The sequence below is a fragment of the Marmota monax genome, unplaced genomic scaffold, assembly GCF_021218885.2.
Source record: "Marmota monax isolate L192 unplaced genomic scaffold, Marmota_monax_Labrador192_F-V1.1 WCK01_AAM20220418_F8-fsc00411, whole genome shotgun sequence".
NCBI classification, from domain to species: domain Eukaryota; kingdom Metazoa; phylum Chordata; class Mammalia; order Rodentia; family Sciuridae; genus Marmota; species Marmota monax.
In genome coordinates this window covers 472054-492636 of record NW_026694521.1, presented here as the reverse complement: position 1 = coordinate 492636, position 20583 = coordinate 472054, and the positions used below count along the sequence as shown (strand labels likewise).

The following is a 20583-nucleotide window of genomic DNA, read 5'->3' as shown; positions in this document are numbered from 1 at the left end:
GTATATTTTATTTTTTAAAACTTCTATAAGGATATGTTTATTGACTTTCTCATTATAAAACTTATGACAGCATATTTCAAAGAACACATCATATATCAATGTCACTACAAAAGCCACCACAATAATCCTCATTTTCATTAAAAAACTGTTGATAAATTTGGTGATAATTGTTGATTCTCTGATCAGAGCTCAGGAGAAGCTGCCAGGACTAACTGGTGGTGAGAAGAGAGAGTCCATTAGACCCAGAAGGCTGAGTCTTCACATCTGGCACTGAGGTGGGCACCTCCTTTCCATCATAAAATAGATAATACTCTGCACAGGCACTGAGCAAGTTCAGCAAAGATCCAGCATCTATTATCATTCATCCACTGAGGAATATAGAGTCTATCTTCATTTTGAGTTTTCTTCACAAAAAAATTTTTCTCTGATGTTCTGGATCCCAGTCTCCAAGAAGAACCATGCAAAAATTTTTAGGGAAGTTCAGCCTCCACTAATTGCCCAATCTCTGTACAAAACCTTCAGAATAATAGCCTTTTCAGGTTGAAGAAGTCCTTGATAGCTTAATTTCAGAGGAATCTGTGTTTCCTTACAAATTTGGAAGGAGAAGTTCTGTATTGACAAGAGCAAGTTTCATGTTCATGAGAGCAAACCTCATGACAATGCAGTTTCAGGGGCCATTTCCAAAGGGCATGTACACGTAAGAATCGATGCTGTCCTTGTTCTTATTGAACCTTTCAGGGCGGAACTCCTCAGACTCTGGCCAATACTTTGGGTCTCGATGTAGAACAAAGATTGGTATCACCACCAGCGTCCCCTTACTAATGAATACTCCACTGATTTCAATATCTTTCTTAAATATTCTCTCAATTCTGGCACCAACTGGATACAATCTGAGAGTTTTATTCACCACTATGTCCAGGTACTTCATCTGCATCAGGGTATCATAGGTAGCAGGTGCCTTATTGGGCAAAGCCACATCAAGATTAAATGATCAGTATATTGCATTAATCAATAATTGTCAAGAGTATAGCATAAAATATCACCATTGGAGATTATAGTATTAAAAGAAATGAGATCTGACATTGTTTCATTTTTTATTTGATATTCCTTTAAGATTATCATAATTATCTTTTTCCCAATGCTATGATAAAAATGCTTATAAGTAAGAGGTCTTGTTTAGCTAAAATGTCATTTTGGAATGTCATTTAAATGTATTAGCTTGCTTTTTTAAAATCTTAAGGTCTTCATTCACACTAAAAATAATTTTATTTACTGGCCACATCTTTTTCCATTTTAGATAATATCTTTAGGGTAAATTAATTTAAATAGTTGCTTATATCTGTTAAATGATTAAAGTTCTCTTAGTAGAACAAAATGTAACCAACAGGTTATTCTCCCTTTCTCCACACTATTGTTCATATTTTTATTGAAAAGTAATCAAGTTATACTAATTTTCCTTAAATTTAATGAAAGAAAAATCACTTAGAGTGATAGCATCACCTTTCTAAAGCTAGTACTCCTGCAATTAGGATCATGTTTGTGAAATCTCAACTCCATCTTTACTACCTAAAGAGTAATAAATCGCTCTAAAAATCAATAGACTAGAGGAAATTGTTGTCACACTGGAATAGACTCCATCATTCCACATTTATTGTTTGATTTATTGAGACATTCTCTAGGCTAAAGATATAGATCCATCTCACTTGTCACATCAATTTTTTGAATGTATCTCAGACCTTTTTGCACAAGAAACAATATAGCTGAGTCCTCAGAAGCATTAATCAAAGCACATAACCTTTAGCATATATTTCTTCAGAATTTACAAAGTAACTGTATTCATTTCCTCCACTGATTATCCTACCAGCAGTAAGATGTCAGACGTGCATATTATTCCCTTTTCTGCAGATGGCTACACTTAAATACAGAGAGATTAGTGATTTTCCCATGACTCCTAAATAGCAACTAATTTATTTGAGGTTTGAAATAAAACTTTCTAAATAAATTAAGGGATTTTCACTTTATTTACCTCATAAAAATAAATATCTAAAAATACAAGTAAAATTGTGTTTTTATTCAGAGATTTTGTAACCTTATTTTGTAACGAAGCTCGATATTTTTATTTTCATTAAGGAGCCTTCATTTTCTAAGCAGTACAAGTTTGTCCAAGCTCATGGACACCCTGGCAAAAGTTTAGTTTTAGGGAAGATCATAGTAAAATAATATGCTGGAATATACTATTTCTCCTATGACTGGGAATAATGTAGAACACCCAAGCAACATCAAAAGCAGAAAGTCAAATAAGTCAATAAATTAACAAATAGTAGATAAAACAATTTATATTTTATTTTGTCTAGTAACTTGTGATTACATTAATAATATTGTAATCATTTTTAAGTTAATTGCTGTGTAATTTCTGAATCAACAGAAAATACAGTGTAATGTTGATAACTGTCTAAAAACTTCTTTGGGGACTATGGGCAGTCAGTTAAATGATGGCAGGGTGTCAAGAAAGGAAAGCTAGTCTTTGGGAAGCCAGGTAAGGTGGCTTATTTCCACAATGGTAATGTGATGACCAAAAATATCACTTCTACTTTGTTAGCTAATGGCTTTGAAAATAGAACTCACTAATAGATTTTAGGCATGAAGTACTGTCAAGTATTATCTGAGCAGACACTGAGCATAGGTCTCCTCACCTACACTCAGAATTAAACTGCAAATTAATATCAGAGAAGTAGAATGTACGTGTCCCTTGATGTAATGTTAGGGAAAAGATACTTAGATTTTTCAGATCATTATGGTGGCTTTCTTACCTGCAGTCACATCCTTTACTCTTTTCACTAAATATATCTATTGTGGTAGAGATCCTCTTCCAGATACAGATCAAGGACTTCCCAGACTTAGACTATGTAGCAAAGTAAAGGGGGAAAGTATTCTCATCTTCATTTTGTATTACTTTTAGTAAAAAGTTTAGTCCACTCTACCAGCTTAGAGTAGTGGATGTTTGTTATTTGGCTCATGATCTTCTTTCATTTTTCTGTGTCTAGAGCACTCCCACCATCCACATTCTCTTTCCCTTAATGGAATCATTATATTGAAGCATTTGAAGCTAACTCCCATTAATCATGCATTTCCACCTTAGATTCAGAGAATAATTTGTATCTATGTGCTAATAGTCTTAAAAGAAACACTCATTTCCCCTTAGTTCAATATAGAAAGCCTGAACATGAATAATTATTAGCTCTAACATACCATTTTCCATAATATATCTACATAGAAAATTTTTATTATGGTTTAATTTTGAAAAACTCTTTACTTATTTATATATTAGGCAGTTCCAAATGAGAATTTAATTTATTTGTAGCTATTTTTTGCATGTGGTTTTCCATCTAGAAAATTTAACTTCATAAAAGTCTTTTTTTTTTCATTTCTCTTAAGCTCTTGAAAATATAAAAGCTAATTTCTCAATATCCAGAGCTACTAAAAATAATTATTCAAGGCACTCAGCTATGCCATTTTTTAAAATCACACATGGGTGGCTTAAAAGTTATTATTTTACTGAGCAGACATGACATTTTATAAACTTTTGTATTACATTAAACTAGAAATAGAAGTTCAAACAAAAGGTTGAGTATTGATACAATTATGTTATTTTAGGATCTAAAAATTCTCTCTGTAGGTCACAAGGAAGAGGTGGAGAGAACGTTTTAAGTAACTTCCCTTGGTCATAATGCTTCTTTTTTGTTCTGTTATGAGAGGTACTTTTTAAATTTCACTCATAAGGATTCTTTGTTTCTTAGGGAAGAGCACTATGCAAAATCCGGAGATTTATGACAGAGCTACAATTTACAACTTGAGAATTCACTAATGTAGATGCTATGTCACTTTACTCACCATTAAATCTTGGCCAGTTTTGTGTCAAAGAAAATTTGGTCTCCTTAAACAAAGGAAGGATTATGAAATTCTCTTTTTTCTATTCTTTGTCATAGTAAGGTTTTTTGATTCCTGTGTAAAAGCCAAACAAATTTAACTTCATTACACCAGTTATATTTCAAAATATATGAGGCCTTGGGAACCATGTTAAAAATGACTGTAGAAACACTAGCACCTTATGGGACACCAGCCCATGGGATGAGCTTTGAAAAACACTGAGTGAGTCTCCAAATGAGTGAAGTGTATTATTGATTACACAGACCTAAGACCTGTTGGGAAAATGAATGGTTGGATTAAAGTGTGAGGACTTATTCTAGCATAGAAATATTCTGGTGGTGGAATGGGGAGGCTATATATGGAATACAAAAATGTTTAACATGTCTTTGTGACATAAGCTTACAATGATGATATAATAATTATTTACTGGATGAAACTCATTAATGAATGGGAACCATGGATTCTTTGGAATAAGACTGACTCGAATATCCTTGTTTTAGATGTATAATCAGATTGGTATTACAACATCATCCTAAAGGTAGGGGAACTAAAGCCAGGTACTGATTCAAAGGAAGATCAATTTTGTTCAATTTTCATGCAAGAGTAGAACAGATACTTGGACTAATTAAGAGACCACATTTGAGATTTTGGATTTCACTTGTCTTTGGACACTATAGATCAGACTCCACAATCCTTCATTTGATGTTATCTAAAACAAATAAATAATAAATTATTTTTTGATGTCTTTTACAGTCAATCTTTAATAATGCATGTTACTAGGGGAGATGTTAAGGTTAGTAAAGGGTTATACTAAGAGTTAAACATGTTTTCATATATCAGGTTATATGGATTGGATAAAATCACAAGCTTCAGGAAAAAAGCTGTTCCCCCCCCCCCCCGAAGAAAACCAAGGCTCAATGAAGCTATAACAATAACAAACACAACTAGTTTTAAATCGTGATATTGATGAATGTGGTGCTCCCCAAAATATCTCTACCTTAGTTTATATTTCTGAATTTTTTTAAGTTAAAGATCTTATTGTGTCAACATCTGGAATAGTACACAACAAGCATTTTCTATAGATTCAAAAGTAATGAATCACATGGTTCTTAATTATTCTCAATGTTAAATGTGGCCGGGTTGCTATATTCAACAGAGATCCATGAAATATCCTGTGAGTAATATGATTTCCCAAAAGCTTTTAAAATTTAGAGTAGGGTCATAATCACTGGAAAAGAAAAGCTATTAATGAATGGGAACTGTTCATTAATTAATAATTCATTCATTAATAAAAAATATTTTTGTTTGTAGAAGATTCCCACCTCTCAACTTTATTTGTCCTTTAGAAGGAGCTGACAAGAGCTTGTGAACCAATACTTGGTATTTTAAATTTAAAATAAAGATAATTTTGTATGTAGAAGATTCCCACCTCTCAATTTTATTTGTACTTTCAGTTTTCAGAAATTTTAATTCTAAAAAAATGCATGATTTGGGGGATTTGTTTGTTTACCTTAACAATAACTAAAATTAATTTGTCAAAGGACACCAAATTGGAAAAATATTTCTTACCTTGAATAATGTAATTTTTCTCTTGTCTCTATTGCCAATAGCTATGACCACATTTTCATAAACTTTAAAAATTTTACTTTTAGTTTCACTTCAGCCATAAAAAAATCCATTTTCAAAATATTTGTGACTTTTCTACTCAGTGAGTAAAAAATAGAGAAGGCATGTAGAATTTTTAAAATATCTATTTTGTAACATTGAAACCCTACCAGGGGTGGGGGGAGCTCCAAATAAGGTAAACTCATTGAAGCTTTTGGAACATTATTTCCAACTTTTACAACTATCCAGGTACTTGCTAATATATAAACTAGATAGCCAAGAGACTGAGAAGTTGAGCATAAAATAGCTATTGAGGGGCAAAGGAGCTGATAAGAGCTTGTAGGAGTCTCATGAGGCTAGTAAAATAAAATTGGGATTCAAACATTAATGATCCAGGACATGAGAAACCATGATCCTGGGTAGGAACAGAGGTCAGAAATCCCCAACCAAGAGCCCATGCCTCTTTTTTTACTTTTACCTGTTCAATTATTCATAAGTTGAAAAGGAGAGGTTGAGTAGCTAAGCAGAAATTCTAAGAATCTAAGATCAAGCAGCAGTATCTAAGTGCTAAGAACTTACAAACTCAAGTAAAGTTGTCACCAAAGTAGATGGGTACTGATAAAATAGATCCCAGGTGTTCAGTTAACATCATACAGACTGTACCTCTCATTTCTGAGAGCATTCCAGAAATCCAGGTCATGCAAGCACTGAAACTCACCCTTGAGTTGTCTGTTTCTACTTGGATTAAAGTGGTTCACAGTCTCAACTACAAAACAGAAATTACCAAAAAGACCAGGAGAGAACAGCATTCTGTATATCTATAATAATTTTATTTAACATTTCTGACATTCACTTAAAATTTACTGGAAAATGGAAACAGTAAGATGATTCAGAAATTAGAATTAACATATATAGAATTTAAAATGTATGATATATTTAGAAATACAGATTTTCCTACTGCTGTAATCCCAGCAACTTGGGAAGCTGAGAAAATTCAAGATCACAAATTCAAGGCCACACTCAGCAGAAATTTAAAAAATTTTAAAAGTTAAAAATTTATTTTTTAATTAAAATTAAAAAAATAAAAAGGGCTGGTGATATACAGTTTTCTGGTTCAACTCCCATTCCTGACAAATAAATAAAGGTATATGTAAAAATAATAAATTTAACATGTATTATATAATTTAAAGGAAGTTGTAAAAATAATAATAACTGAAATTTTAAAATGTCATATTCCTAATGACAAAATCAGACAAAGACATCATAAGAAAACTCCTGATTTGTATGTTTTATGAATGTAGATGAAAAATCCTAAAAGAAAAACTTATGAATAAAATATAGCATCTTTAAAAGGTACAATACCTTGACCAAATTAGATTTAAAAAAAAGTTAAGATGGTTTAATATGTATAATTTATATGTATAAGATAACATTTTAAAATGTATAACATTTTATTGACCAAAATATACATGATCACTTCAATAGACACACAAAAAAGTGTTTGAAAAAAGTCAAACAGCCTTTAAAGATCAAAAACATTTTAGAAAATAGGAAGAAAATAAAACTTTCTCAGTAAGATATAGAGTATTGATGACTACCCACAATCAGCATTCTACTTAATGATGAAAACCAGATCCTTTACCCCAAGATCAAGAAGAAGAAAATGAAGTATCCTTTTTCCATTTGTATTCAACATTATACTGATTCTATTTATGAAAAAAAAAGAAAATAAATTAAAAGGTGTTAAGATCAGAAAGGAAGCAAAAAACTATATTTGTAGATAAAATAATCTTACATATAAAAATCCTTAAATTTGGCCAAAAAGTCTATTATCATTAACAAATATGCTTTAAAAAAATCACTTTGGGGACATAATATAATACTATAATTTTTATTTCTATATAGAAACAATGGAAATAAAAAAAGAAAATTAAGAAAATAATTCTACTTAAATAGTACTAGAAAGAATAAAATAAAAAGAAAATAAGAAAAAATTTGAAAGTAACTCAAAATTGATGTTCTGAATACTACATATCTCTGTTGAGAGAAATTAGGATGTAAATAAACAGAAAGACATTTTGTATTCATGAACCAGAAGAATGAATATTGTTGATGTGGAAATACCCCAAACTCAATCCATGTATTCAATACAATCCCATTCAATATCCATCTTACTTTTTAAAGCAATTTTCAAGCTTTAGATTTTTGGGAAAACCTATAAACTTAGAAGAAGACATAGGAAGAAATATCCTAAATCTTTCATTAAGCCCACACTTCTTATTTTGATGTCAAAAATGCAAGCAATAAAGGAAAAAAAATATTTATATAAGTTGGATACCAAAATAATTTTTAAAAAACTACAATTCTCGTTAGCAAATTACTTCATGAAGAATGTGAGCAGCCAACTCATAATGATAGACAATATCTGCAAAAATATGGAGATAGAATATAGGTTATTAATTGTCTAAGGCTGAGAAAGCAAGATGGAGTGAAAGAGATGATGGGGAAAGACTGATTATGAGGATTCAGTGTGGGGTGATGAAATGTTGTAAAATTAGAGTACAGTATAGCTATACAAGTCTGTGATTACATTAAAAATAGTTTATTGTATTCTTTAAATTGGTGAATTTCATTGTATATAAATTCCATCTCAATAAAGCTGTTAAAAATCTCTATAGAAAAGTTAACAGTCACTAGAAATAGCGGAAGGAAAGAGTTCTCATTTGGAAGGTATGTCAGAAGAAAATAAAGTATATAATGATTAAAAAGGGTGTAGAATGCAAAAAAGAAAAAGAAAATAAGAGGTTTGCAATATAAAATTATAAAAACCTTACATATATAAAATTTGAGTTACAGAAATGGAGGAGAGAAATAATTAATAAGAAAGAATATCTGAAGTAATAAGGGTTGACAAAATTCCAAAACTGAATAATATCCTTTAGTCATATATTCAATATTAAAATAAATCATTCCTACTAATAAATAAATACATGCATACAAATAAGAATATCTTAAGCATGCTTTTTGTAGAGAAATAGTTCACTGTAGCACCTTGGGGAGACCTTCCACGTCTTCACACAGGCCTTAAACACAGGCCTTAATAGCAGTCTGACACTTGTCCTGGTGGAATGCCCTGTGGTTTGCCCTGGGATATGGAAAAATAGGCAATTTTGTGTCTGTTTCTTACTTGCCTCTCTTGCAGGTGGTTTCCATGAGATGATATTTCCTGTCATTTGTTTCTGTTGTTTGTGTAAGGCATGTGACATTTTACCTTTCTTTCCTCTTTTTCAGATAGATACACAGATTAACATCAACCCCTAATTTCCAGTTTTTTTCCTCAGTGTGAAGTGGCCTTCTGCTCCAGTCTTTTGCTATCTTACCCCTCCAGCTCAGTCTAATTGTGTGGAACTAGGAATACAGGAAGATGATACTATGGTGATTTTCCTTTAGCAATATGTGTAATTAATAAATTACCTAAACTTATATGAATCAATTGTTATCTTCTGTCCTTTCTCTGGAGCTGTAACAAGTCAACCTATAGCATCCAACTGCACTGACTCTTAAGGACTGCTTAAATATTTTGTGTCTCATAGTAAATATTGCAGAACATCTTAAGTACAGTCAAAGGGAAAACATGTTACGTTCAATGAGATAAAACTAAAACTAATATCTGAGTTATCAGCAAAAACAATGAAAGACAAAAAAGTGGATGATATTAATACAATGAAAGAAAATGACTAGTAAGTGAAAACTATATATAAAGCAAAAATGCTTGAAAAATTGGACCATTGTTATATAGTTTGTCACCATAGATTCTCCCTAAAAGAAATACATCAGAAAGAAAAATATCAACTCATTTGGGAATCACAAATATAGGAAAAGGAAATGAAAAATTAATGTGAATTTATTTTAATAGGCATTGATTGTATACATGATGATACCATCTTATCAGTCCTAGTATGAACAGGACTTAATAGAAACATGTCCTAGGTGATAGTTGTGGTTGAGATGTGGCGAATTTCTATTTTACAATGACTTTTGAACAAACCCATGTATGAAATGGCTACAGAGGAAACAAGTTTCTATCTGTCACTCTAGAAGAGAATCTTCATTCACTGTGAAAAGCTCAGTGACTCTTGGGGCTTTAAAACATATCTTTGAATTTTATTATTATTTTAATTTTACAAGTTTTATGAGGAATAATGTGAAAATTTGATACACATATACAGTGCATAATGATCATAATACCATATTCTAAAAGCCAAAATCAAGTGTTTTGCAAACCACCCCATAGTTTAGATCTGTAACAAGTGCCAGGTGTCACCACTTTGAAGATGTTTTCCTTGACCTCCTCATTTAATAAAGTTTACCCTTGCTTACTCCTTTTTGGTTCATTTTCTTCATGCTGTGTATTCTTGGAAGTTAATTAATTAATCTATTTGTTTATTTTCTATATTTTTTGCTAGAAATTTTCCAGGACCTGGCAAAATGAGAGAAAGGGTCATCAACTTCTGCTGGTCATTTCATGCTCTGATTTAGCCTATTTATATAATAATAATCCCATTACAATGATAAGCCTTCAGTTAATAAAATGTTGGACAGGGGAAATATAAATGAAGAAAACCCCTACTTCATTTGCATGATCGGGAAAGAAAGAGATTGAGGAGATATTACTCAAGGGTTAATCATGTGCTGACTTAAAGATACAAATTCTGACCAAAGGTCTCAGAAATGTTTCTTATCAGAGAGAAAACATTTTTAAAAATAATAATTTTTATGAAGGAGGTCATCAGAACAGGTATGAAGTGGTGTCTTCCTCCTGCTGAGATTACTTCATGTAAACTTATGTATGTCTAAGTAATGAAAGTTATATTTCAAAGAAACATTACAAAGAACATTATAAACTATTAAGTTATAGAATATATATGGTCAAATTAGGGATATATGTTTCTCAAATGGAATATAGAGTTGTGAGTTTTCCCTATAAAGCCTGCTCACTCACATGTCCAATAAAAGGCTGTGTCACCATAATTTCACAAGGTGAGGTCTAACCTGGGGCTCAAACTTACAAGCTTTGCTGTGAGTTCTGTACTGTGCTCACTGAGGTGACTACACATGGATGGTACAGCTCCATCACCTGTGCTCACACTCTGGCAGTGATTATGAGCTCTGAGGACAATAAACCTCCCTTCTGCTTCGGGCTATGAAGAACATTTTGAAAATTACCCTGGAAATAACCTTGGGATTCCTACCTCTATCCAAATGAGAGACACCAGGCACACATTTACAGTCCTAAGTACCAGTAGAATGCCTTTCAGAGCACAAAGATATGAAATAATAAAACCTTTCTCCTCTTTGTGTAAGATGCCCTCCATTCTGTTAAAATCAAAACACAAGAAGCATCTCTTTTATATAAATCCACGGCACACCTACCATTTTCCCCAGACTTTCACATGGCCTCTAGGATAACAGGAATCAAATAGGTAAATTTTGTGCTTTCTTACTGACCTTGACATTCAAGTCTCAGTATACCAGATACTGTTAATTTCCCACCCAGATATATTTCCCCAGAACTGTGCATCCATCTCCTTACATATGTGGATCTTTTACATTAAGGGTCATATCCTTTTTTCTCCAAATAATTGTTCCTGGCTGAATAGATGCCAGCTTGCCGAAAACTATATGCAATATCCCAGGCTTTCCATTCCAGGGCCCAATGGCCAATCAGTAATTCTACAAAAGAATGACCTAGTGCCTCATATAGTACAAACTCAGTGAGGCACTTTGTGATCCAGAACTAAGTGACAAAAATTTGAATCTCTAAGTGACAAAGTTGAATCTTGTTCAGTCTTCTCTTCCTGTCCTAATTTACTTTCCTTTCTCCTTTTCTGAGAGTAGTCATCAAGAAATTACATTTTTAAGGATTCCTCTTTCAAACTCTTCATCTAGGAAATCTCAGAGGCAAGTAGTTGATATTGTGAGTGATAATAGGAAGTATACTCTGAAGAAGTGATGTTAGGAATAGACATCTAGACTTTCAAAAAGCAATAAGAATCTCATCACTGATTGTAAATGGATTATTGAAAATCTCTATAAGACAGTAACTACATCCCTGGTTGAATTTCACACTGGTAAACTGGAGACAGATGGAGCTGGTGTAATATCTCTGGAGATTGAGAAGTATAAGAGAAGTAACTATCCATAGTAAGGAGAGGTGGTTGTTGCTAAACACCACTAATTCATCGACAAGATAACATAATAGACTCAAATTTATTAATTTGATAATCAACACGTAAAGCAAAGTATGAAGGTTTCAAAGTTTCCTTAGAACACTTAAGAAAACCTTCATCTCCTGAAGTCTTAATGAAGTCATAGTTAAAGATCAGTAGTATAACGTAAACAAATGCTGAAATTATAAACAAATCAGTGAAGTATCCTATGAAAACTTGGAACTAAATATGGAGATGGATATCTGGGTATATTTACATCAAAAGAACTGCAAAAGCTATAGGAAGGGGATAGGAAAGGCAGCAGAATACAACAGACACTAGTATGGCAGTATGTATAAACGTGGATGTATAACCAATGTGATCTGCAATCTGTACACGTGGTAAAAATAAGAATTCATACCCCACTTGAATCAAATGTATGAAATATGTTATGTCAAGATCATTGTAATGTTTTGAGCAACCAATAATAAAAAAAGAATTCCACAGGATGCACTTGGTGTCAGGCACAAGAATGGGAAGGGAAGGAAATGAAGATGTAGGGAAAGTACTGAGAAGGCACACCACAGACTCCTATAGGTTCCTGCAGACCGTGCTCCATGCTGGCCTGGGAGACTGGCTGACCGCTCCCAGGGAGGGAATGAGCCTTTGTACTGCACTGCCAGAGAGCAGCACATCCCAGGTCCACTCATCATAGACTCTCAGGGCTGTGCATGTGCCAAGAGGGAAGATGAACACTGCACTTGGACACACTTGAAAGAGGGATTGTGCCCTTCTATTCCCTGAAACAGACCTCGGAGCACTGGCTCCCTTGATTTCCAGCAATGTTGGTTTCCTTATTTTTCATGTAAAATAAGTGTCCAGAATCAGTTTGCTTTTTTTTTTTTTTTTTTTTTGCAAACTGCCTGCTTATGCACTTTGCTAGTTTTTCTATTTGACTGTTACTTGTTTTATTTAGAGGACTTACAGAACTTTTTTTTTTTTAATAAACAGAAGACAGTATACTCCACATGATACATGCATTACAATTTTTCCCTAGGTTGAAGTGTGCTTTTAGTATTTTAAATATCATCTTCTGTGTTTGCATAAAAATGTACACTTATACGCAAACTTACCATTTTTCCTTTATAGTACAGCTACATCTTATTTAGTAAAGTCTGATTTTGACATACTACATGCAGATTCTCACTATTCATTAATTTATCTTAATCAAATAAATAAAAGACATTTTCTTTTTTCAAAAAAAAAAGAACTGCAAAAGCTAACATATATAGTAGAAACTGGAAAAGAATGTCTGGGAGTATACATTATGGGTGGCATATCAAGGAGGTCAATAAACTGCAAAACAGGGAATTTTTTGACAAGGAGAATTCTCTGAGGAAAGAGGGTTTATCACCCTGGCAAATGCTGCAGCAATTGGTTCTACTATGCTCCTGTAACGGCCCTAATGTGCCTTAAAAAGTTTATGGCCCTACTAAATGAAGTACAGATTCCAGAACAGACTTGGAAGACTGAGGAGAAAAGGATAAAGTCTATTTGGAGAAGTAGCCTTGCTAGATGGGGTTTACTACCTGGGACAGGAAGCATAGCAGCTGTCTATATTCCTCAGGAGGGCCAATGGGACATTCACTTTACTAAATCAAAAAGGAATGTTCTGTGAGGGGAGTAAGGGAAGCTTACTGAGAAGCTTGATAGTAGCTATCCTCTGTAGGACAGGACTGAATGATAGTAGAAGATGCTGTTAAACAATTTGGCCTCCCTGGTCAAAAATGAGAAAATCAGGATCCCAGATCACACAAGGTCTCAAGGTAGTATCTGTCTTTTAGAAGCAGGGTAGGCAATAAGGTCAGAAAGTAACCAGGACCCTGACTTTCAAAGACTTACGATAATGGCTAATGAAACACAATGTTTATAACAACAAAACTGGTAGAAATTCAATAATGATATTGTTTAATATAATCAAAAGAGATCAAGAATGGATGAGTCGAAATCTGACATCCACTTCCTTAAAGGAAAGCTATCATGCCTTGATTCATTTATGGTCATAATCTGCCTTTCAAACCCAGAAGCAGAATAAGAAACCAGATTCTCATGAGGAAACAGCCACCATGACAACTATATATATGGTAGCAATTCTTCAAGTCCTTCCCCAGAAGTATCTGTGACTATTTGCTGTGGTAACAATATAATGGGGAGGAAAAAAATTCATATCTTTCAAGGGCTATTAAATAAAGAAACTAAAATGATGAAACACATTGGTGACAGATGGGGGGTGTCTTTTTAATCAAGTGGGCGTAGCTGCAGTCCCAATATCTACTATGAGAGGTGTAAGTTGTAAATCTTGTCAGCATCCTTGTGGTGCTAGTTCTTATGCACACAGAGTGCAGGAGTTGTGGGGGGCCATGATAGACTCCATCTAGATTTCAAAGAATTATATGCATAACTGGGGAGTTACACAGAGACGTGTCACAGGTTCAGAAACACCACAAAAAGTCCCCACTTAGGACAATGCAGGAAAATGGAAAGAATATGAGACCATTGTGATAAGTGAAATTAGTCAAACTCAGAAGGTCAAGAGTTGTATGTTTTCCTTCTATGTGAAAGCTGGAATGGAAACAAGGAAAAGAGATGTGATTATGTAGAAATGAGGGGAATCTTATGAAATTGAAGAGAGATCAGTAAAAAGGAGGAGAGGGAAGGGAGAAATACATGGGGAATTACATGGGTTAAATTATATTGTTGTATAGTGTGCATATGCTAATATGTTACAACTGTCTCCCAGGATTATGCACAAATATAACACACCGATAAAAAATATGGGGAAAAAAGCTACAGGGATCAAACTATAGCCCATTGAGACCTTCTTAGGTAGATTGAGCCCAGCAAAGACATAGGAGCAGATCTGCTAGTTCTTGGAGCCCAATCTCTGCCCCACTGTACCCAGGATATAGGACATGGAGTCAATGATATTTTTCCAGCTGTGTTGGGAGCTGCGAATGAATTATGGGCTTGTCTGAGTCATCTCTTAAGTGGAGGTGTGCCCTCGGAGAACTCACAGTGTCCTCTCATTGATCTGAGACTGCTCCATTGCCTTGGCAACGTCCTGCTCAAAGAGAATTCTGTGTGGAATTTATTGGTTCAGACAACCCTAGGTTCAAATGCAACTCCCCTGGAGGTGGAAAGAAATACCAGTGTGCCCAAATAGCCTGTAGATGCAAGCTGCCTTGAGGAGGAAGAATTACTGTGCAAATGATAAGTCTCAATCAGGCCAATTATTATATAGCCTCTCACTTCTTAAAAAAGCATTTTCTCACAATAAATCCCATTGATGTGCTTCTCTATAAAGAAAGCATGCGGAGACTCATTCTTGGTTAGAGATTGGACCCATCAGGTCCAATCCACCCACCAGGCCCCTGCTGTTGAAACTATTTCCCTGTGTATTTTGTCTTTTATTTCTTATTAATTATTTCAGACTTTTAATTTCTCAGCCATCTCACACCTCTGTATGATTATCTGTTCCCTTGTTGTGCAGGACTCAGTGACAATGTTACTTTCCTATTGAGTTTTGGACTTATCTATTTGGATTTATCTCTTCTTGCCTATTTCTCCCTTTCAGAATGGAAATATTTATTCTGTACCTGCTCTACTATTTTGTTTTGGAAGCACAAGCTTAGCAATTTTACAGGGGAGAAGAATGTATGATATTGTGCTAGTTCTTCCAACCATGTTACCCACGAATAAAAAAATAACCTCTATATTTGATTTATCCTGTTTTTCAAGAAAATTGATTTTCCAATATAAAGAACATCATCAACATAGTTGATGACATTAATTAATAAATTTTATTTGCTTCCAGGAAGAAAATGATATATAAGTGGATATTTGATTTTGAAGTAATTTAAATTTTCTCAGAATAAAAACATTTTAGGACTCTAAAAGAGCAGTAATCATAGGATAACTATCAAGGAATTTCAAATACATAAGTAAAAAATCTATAGCTCATTGATTTTTTTTTAAAAAGTAACACTGTGAAAGAGTGTTCCATTTGATTTACAGTATAAAAGGAATGCTCATGTCTTGCAATCAGGCTATGAAACAGTACAGAAAGCAGCAAAGAGCAGAGCTTCCTGTATTACAAAATTCTTGTCTACAAATGTACAGTTTCAAAGAAGTCTTGGTGAGTAAAAGCCATGTAATAATTTCTAGGAGAACAAGGCCTGGTAGAGCCAGCCTTACCTACATATTGCACAAGGCTATAGGACTCCATTTGTATCTTAAGTCAGATAGGTGCTGGGACCACCTGACTTGGACCATCAGTAGTACATCATTATCATAGGAATTAAAATTTTGCACATTATAATCCATGAAATAACACCCTTAATCATGTCTCATTACTCTCTCTAGTAATGCTGCCTATGAGAACATTCCTGAACTCAGTGCTGTGGAACAAGACAGGTTCATTATCCATGTAGCTGCCAGATGTGTGCTAAACATTTGTTCAGATATTGGCTTATATTGAAAAGAAAAAATCCCAACACTTCCAGAAATAATATAAAAAAGCTTCTCTACTAAAACTAAACAACAAAACCCAACAAAAAGCATTATACTTTTTTTAGATTTCTTTTAGACAATGCTAAATGTTAATAATGATTTTTTAAAAAAATTTTGGATACATCAGATTTCTCAGAGCAAGTTATTTTTTAGTTGTAAGATATTTGAGGATGTCATTGACCCTTTCAGGTCAATCTGCCTGAAATTTTATATCAGCCATGCTTGAGGTTATTTATGAGAGCTATTCTGTGACAGAAGCAATTTACTATAATTCTAGTTACCCTGGTTTTGCAATAAAATATATTTTTCAACTTTTTTTTAATCTCGTGTAATGCTAGGATTTAGGCAAAGCTAAATTTTTAGGAACATGGAAAAATAAGTGAGATTCTGTAAGTTAATTCTCTCTCTCTTTTAGTGTAATTGTCCTTACTTGTCATGGGGCTCCCCGTCCTTCATTCTACTCTATCTCATAAGAAACCTCTAGCTGTTCCTTCATTCAAAATGTTTGAATGTCCTGTAATTGGTACTGCAGTACATAAAAACATTCCTGCCTCCAGAATTTCTTCCTTCTGACTTATTTCTATGTACCCTTCTTAGAACTGAAATGTTTTCCTTTATGACACAGAGTTGCTATGTAATTAATATATACTTTCTAGAAACAGCCAGCACATATTCTGGAGTCAGATTTCTGGATTCCATTTTTGAACTGGTTTCTAGAGTTAACAGCAAAGTACTAGAAACTGGAAGATTTTCCCAGCAGAAATTTGTTGTCTTAAAGAGTTCTTTGGGCTCAATCAAAGTGTTGTTAGTATAAGTTCATTACATGGGGGGAACATTGAGGGAGAATCTGCTTCATGTCTTGTTCCCCCTTTATCTTGCATATTTATTTATGTATTTATTGTTTTCCTGGTAGTCTTTAGGGATCCTTGGCTTTTGATGCATTAACACCATCTGCCTTCATCTTCATGTGGCCTTCTCCCTGACTGTCTCTAAATTTCCCCTTTGGGTGGCTGTCATATTGGACTAAGGATATTCCCTACTCAAGTATGACCTCATCTTAACCATTGAGATCTACAAGGATCTGATTTGCAAATAAATTCACATTCTGAAGTATAGACAGGTCTTAACATATTAGTGTGTAGGGAATACAATTACACTCTCTGCAACTCCTTACAATAACCTCCCTGAGTAAAGTTTTTGTATCTCTTAAAATTGGAATAACATTATTATCTGTCTTGTAGTGTATTTAACAAGTATTGAGAGTAATTTTACTTACATAGCATTTGAAACGATTCCTGGCACACAATAAGCTCTACTGATAGTGAGTAAACATGATAATTCTGACATTAATAGATTTGGTAAACATATCAGGGAAAATGTTTTTTTTTAACTGAAATGGATGAGAGTTTGTATTATATTTAGTTTGGGAGTCATTATTTTTTAGATACCAGGTGAAATGATACTAAGGAGAAGACTGTGACATCTACAACTAAGCATTACCTGTAGCACTGAAATGTCACGGTCGTATCAAAAATTAACATTAAAGAGTAACACAGGCTTGTACCTGTTTACCAGGAAGGGTTTTGACAGTGTACTCTGATAGCTCTCAGCTATCTGGTCATCTATCTCAGGAGAGTCATGTGACTTATATGGTTTATAGTTTAGGGAAATTGTTATTATAGTTTTATGTGCAAAGCTTTTAGGTGTTAGCATAAAAATCCTAAGTGTACATTTCCATACATTACATTAATGTGAAAAAAGAAAAGAAACAATGGCAGAAAATTCTCTCAGGCTGGCTAAACTAGGGAATAAACATATTCAGTACTGTTAAGATGTAAATGAAGAACATATTGCACTCTGATATAGTTGCATAAATGTTTGTACTTCCATAATTTTGATAATAATAAAACTTTGATGTTATTTTTATACATGTGTTTTCTTAAAAACCCATTAACACCTTTTCCACCTGCTTGCATTTTCTGTTTTATGTTGTGATATTGACAAAATGATGAAGTTCTTTCTATAATTTAGTTTGCATATTATTTTTAAGTGTGCTGCAAGCTCTTATGAATATAGATTGTAGGGAACATTTTTAGGCAATTAAAAATGAGCAAGAACCCAAGATTTCAAAGTGATAGAATTTAAATGATATAATAAAAAGTTCAGGTCTTCAAAAGATTTTTTTCTTCTATTTGACAATTTAGACTTTAACTCTTTTATTTGGTTTGTTTTGCATCAACTTTATCAAGGTGTATTTGCCATACAATAAACTGCATATAATGTTAGTTATTTGACAAATTTCAGTTGAGGTATTTTCACCATATTTAAGATAACACATCCAGTACCTTTAGATGTTTCCTGGTAGCTTTTTATAATAGCTTTCTTTTGGTCTTATCGATGCCTCATGTACATTCCCCAGGAAATATCTGTAGTTTGTATTTCATAAAATAACATATAAAAGGAATCACACAAATGTAAATGTTCTTTTCTTTATGGTGTATGTTGCTTGGCATGCTTTTGTTAGATTTATCCATGTTTGTGCTGATATCAATGGTTTGTTCCAGTTTATTGCTGAGCAGTATTACATTGTTTGGCGGTGTCACCATTTACTTGCTGATGGACAGTTGAGTTCTTCGTGGGTTTTAACTATTACAAAGAAAAACATGTGAACATTAGTGGATAACTTTTGTATGAGCGTATACTTTCAGTTTACTTGGGCAAATACTTAGGAGTGGAATGTCAGATTCTCTGGTAAGCATGTGTTTAACCTTACAAGAAACTAAAAAAATGTTTCCAAAGCAGTTGCACCATTTTGCATTTGGTCACTGGTGTTTTGAGAACTTCAGTGATCCACATCCTTATTACATGGTCTTCACAGGTTCCAACATTTTGATTTCATCTGCTGTAATATGTGTGCATTAATACCCTAGTTGGCTTTGTATTTGGATTTTTCTAAGACTAATGCTATCCAGTATCTTTTCATGTTCTTATTTGCTATCCCATGTATCTTCTTCATTAAAATATCTGTTTAAACCTTTTTGCTGATGAATTAATTGTTTCCTGAATATCGAGTTCCTAATGTTTTTGTATTCTAAGTGCAAGTCCTTTATCAGACATGTAACTTGGAAATATTTGCTCTGCGTCTACAGCTTGCTTTTCTGTTTCTTAGTACTTTTTCTTAGTACTTTTTCTTTCTTTCTTTCAGTACTGGGCTGCTTCTATGGAGCTACTTCCTTAGTACTTTTTTTAATTTTTATTTTTTATTTTGAGACAGGGTCTTACTAAGTTGCTTAGGGCCTTGCTATGTTGCTCAGGCTGGATTTGAACTTGCAATTTTCCTCCCTCAACTTTCTTAGTCGCTGAGACTACAGGTGTATTCCTGCACACTTGACTTCTCTATGTTTTCTTATGGAAGTTTTAAATTTTAGGTTTTACATTTAGACCTGTGGTCCATAAAGCGTTAATCTTTATATATGGCACAGGATATGGATTTTTTAAAAAAAATTTTATATGAGTATATAACTGATTAAAATTTGTCGAAAAGACTGTCTATTGAATTTATTTCATAGCTTTTATGAGATTTGTTTGCTTGTATATGAATTGGTCTATTTCTGAATATTTTTTTCCTCTGATCACCATTGTTATATCAATTTCACATTGTTTTGATTATTACAGCTGAATAATAAGCTTTGATTGAGGAGTGTTAGTCCTTCACCTTTGTCATTTTTCATGGCTGTCATAAATACCTGGTCCTTTGTATTTTCCATATACATTTAGAAATAAATTTGTCAGTTTCTATGAAAGATAATCTGTCAGGTTTCGGTTAGGATTATAGACTCTATAGATAATTTGTGGGAAAACTGACATAAAAATGTTGAGTCTTTCAATTCATAACAACAGTACATTTTTTCACTTGTATATCATCTTTTTAAACTTCTCTTGGCAATGTATTATAATTTTCAGAATATAAAATTTGTATATTTTTGGTCATATATATCTCTGTGTATTAAATGGTTCAATGTTATTATGAATTACATATTTATTAAATATCAGATTGTCCTTGTATTAAAATGAAATATATATATATATATATATATATATATATATATATATATATATATATATATATATACTAATCTTGTATTCTAACACTTTGCTAAATTTGCTTATTATTTTCAGTGGCTATTTTCTAGATTTTGCTGGATTTTATAAACAAATAATCATATTTTATATGGATAAACACACTTTCCCTTTTCCTTCTTATCTTATTGCC

General features: G+C 33.1%; 1 pseudogene; it reads right to left on the bottom strand.

The window, feature by feature from the left end:
- Positions 1-480: 480 nt before the first annotated feature.
- LOC124076306 (cytochrome P450 3A19-like) lies at positions 481-12451 on the bottom strand (annotated as a pseudogene).
- Positions 12452-20583: the final 8132 nt, after the last annotated feature.